We start from the raw sequence: 3,422 nt of genomic DNA, 5'->3' as shown, positions 1-3,422 counted from the left end.
GTCTTGAGTAGTATCTGGTTTACGTATTCCCTGTGTATTTTGTATAGGCTTCCGGTTCACATAAACCAACCTGATAGTGGTGTCCTACTCTGTTAATCCAAACAGTGCCGGCATCAGGTGGTGTCCAGTCAACGGTTATACCATCAGAACATTCAGATACCATGGGGAGTATCTGCAATGTGTCTTCCTTTTCTATGTGTGTCTCATTTGCATATAAACATATGTAATACCTCCTACCATACTCAAGATCTAGATTGTCGATGTTAACGAAGTTTTCCTACAAATAGTAATGTTTGATTATATGTAAAAAATACGTAGCAAGTACAATAGTAGGGAGTGGTAGTATTTGAGAACAACTAGTCCAAAATTACTTTAGTAAAACCGCAAGACAGTACTTCGACTGATCCACAGGAGTAGGTTCCGTAGTTCAATTCTGTGCTGGGTTCAGCATACGCCCACCTATCAATAGACTCATCTGCAACAACCTTCCAAAGATACTTATATTGTCTGAGAGTTGGCCAAACAGCAGACAATTTATATTTCGATAACGTGTATTCAGCATCCACTTCATTCCATTCATCATTGACAGCAAGGTAGATATCACTGTGAAGTTATTATTGTGATATAAATTTGGTAAATTAATACATAAAATTGTTACATTCATTGTATTGTGAGGAAAATAGAAATACGATGGTAATAACTGTATTGAAAAGGCTTTATATATATATATCAAATATTGCAATACAGGATACTTGTTATTCATGTAACCAACTATCCACACAGTTTATCCACAGGTGTCTCTAAGAACCAAGTATATTAACTGAGAGTAGGTAGCTTGTACGAATTGTATAACCTCAGTTTACTTACTCCACATCGCCCTCATCATTCCTGTCGCCAACGGCATCAATGACTGCATTTGGAGTAATGTACTGTGGATAAATCGATTCACAGTCGTATATTTCCTTGTAAACTGTAGAGTATAAACCAGCTTTGTTGTTTCCACGTATAGCCAACTGTATACACTCTGTGAAGACCAGTTTACTTTGCAGTACGACATTGTGGGATAACTATAAAAAAATGTAATTATTAAACATTTACTGCAAATTACTCAACCATTTCCCGTGGAATAACTTTAATTTTGTTTATGCCTACTATGTAAATGAGACAGAATAGTTCTTCACATGGGTATTTGATGCGGTCTATTTAAACGCCAATCATGGAAAAAAAACGTATTCCGCAACCGTAAGATCGCGGCTATGACGTACTATCAAAATTACATTATCAAGACACAGTTCGAGTCTGGTAAATATATATATATATGTCATATCAAGTTAATACAATAGACACACATACCTTTCCATCTACATTTACAGGATCGATAATTTGTTCCCATGGATACAATAAATCTCCGTGGTTAGATGTTTCAGAATCTACAGACAACGTCCATTCATAATATGCCATGTATTCACTGCTTTCAAGACTAGTTTCAACTTCGACATTGATGAATTCCACCCAACTAAAACTTAATTCTGCTGTATCCCTAAATTATATATAACATACTTTAGTGTTCTTTATATTGAATCACCTCCTAGATATTTTAATGATATTATATGACAATATATTGTATATACTCACTCGATATATTCAATATTCTCAATGCCTTCTGAAATCGGTGGAAATGGAATCACCCAAAATCCATTACTAACAATCGATTGAAAACAGCCTTCTGGGTGGCAGAAAGCTATGGTTGTCCTATAATGAGCACCTGGACTCAAGTCCAAATTAGTTATCTGGACGTGGTTATTTTGAGGCAACCTATCATATCCATGCTTGAAATTCCATGTTGAAAATGTCCTGCATAAAATTATTGAAATTAGTATTATGTCTATGAGCCATGCGATCATGGAATAATAATATCAACAACAAAATATTATATAGTGTTTATCATTTACTTGTATGTGTTTTCTCTCTGTACCATAACCTCGAAATGAGTGATGTAAGGGAATGATTCATTTGGCAGATCCCAATGTGCGTTGATGATAGATGTGGAAGACTGGTAATTAATATCCTCTTCACATCGGAATCTTCCATAATAATCATGATGTTCATCTGTTGGAAATTGTTGTATGTCTGTAAAACAAACGAAGTGAAATGTTGTGATGTTATGCTCTGTACTATTGGTTTAGATACATTACATGAAACAGAATATATCATTTGTGTGCAGAAATTACCATAAACAGTATTTGTTTTACCTCTTGTAGTGCAATCAACTCCATCAAATATTTGAACACCCTCTATGTAATCACTATCTTGAATGATCAATATTCCATCAGAGCTGGCATCTACAAAACCAGATTCACTGGATGCACGAATTGTCACAAAGTATATCTGTAAAATATGCGTCCTATAATTTAGTTCAATTCAACTGAACAAAACTTGAATACAATGACAGAAAATTCAGGTAGTAATTAATAAATTATTGCCTGAGCAGGCGTATTATAAATAGAAAATCGATGATATGTAAGATCAAAATAACGAATAGTATGTCTATTAAAAAAAATAACGTTTAACATTACAACATTTACAAACAAGTTCACCACAAACCAGTGGTTTAGTCGCAACAATGATACACAGGCTATCACAATGTAATGTGACAGTCACTGTATTTACCTGATTTGACGAAAGGTCCAGCTTAAAGGTCGAGTGTTCTGTCTGTGTACCAAGATAAATGAAGTCAGAGATATCAGTATCTCCCGGGGAAGTCCCGATTGCTAACTCATACGTTACAACCTGATTTGGACGGGCGAATCCATACCACTTAGAGTGTATCTCTGTTGCCGTTGACTGGTAGTCTATATCATGTAGAAACTGAAATGCAAAGTATGGAACTTAAAATTATTCTATTTCTTGTTTATCTAGGTCAGCGTCGTGACGCTTTTGGGTCACACATGCCTGACAACCAATCTTTGCGAAGATAATGAACATATTTGGATTGTATCTTTAGTTGGCGACATAACACACTTGATTTAACAAGGTACAGCCATCTTGATTGCAGATGGAATCAACACACTGGCAATGTAACACCATCACAAACCACCAACTTTAACTTACCACTGATGTATTTGGATCAACTGTGTCCCATACTACACCAGCAATTGGAAGTCCAACTACATGTCTGTATGGATTAGAAATTCCAATTACACTCAGACCACCAATGTTTTTTACTTTGATAGATATGTAATAAATGTGATCACCATGGAGATCCCAATCTAATGAATCCACCGGAATAGCCACACAGGATGGTTGTACGGTGTTATCGCATTTAGGACTGTCAAACGTTTCTAGTGGCGTAAACTCCAATAACTGTGTTCCATATAGCGTATTACCTATACATATATATCATAAAGCAATTATTATACTTC

At 35.4% G+C, this 3,422-nt stretch overlaps 1 long non-coding RNA gene across 1 annotated transcript; it reads right to left on the bottom strand.

The window, feature by feature from the left end:
• Positions 1 to 206: 206 nt before the first annotated feature.
• On the bottom strand, positions 207 to 461 carry LOC144344403 (uncharacterized). The gene is made up of 2 exons (XR_013419163.2): positions 372 to 461; positions 207 to 277 (listed from the first exon to the last, which is right to left on the bottom strand). It is a non-coding gene; the product is annotated as an uncharacterized LOC144344403 (long non-coding RNA).
• Between the last annotated feature and the right edge of the window lie 2,961 nt (positions 462 to 3,422).

The sequence above is a fragment of the Saccoglossus kowalevskii genome, chromosome 11, assembly GCF_978046115.1.
Source record: "Saccoglossus kowalevskii chromosome 11, keSacKowa6.1, whole genome shotgun sequence".
Taxonomy (NCBI): Eukaryota; Metazoa; Hemichordata; class Enteropneusta; family Harrimaniidae; genus Saccoglossus; species Saccoglossus kowalevskii.
This window is presented reverse-complemented; position numbering and strand designations above follow the sequence as displayed.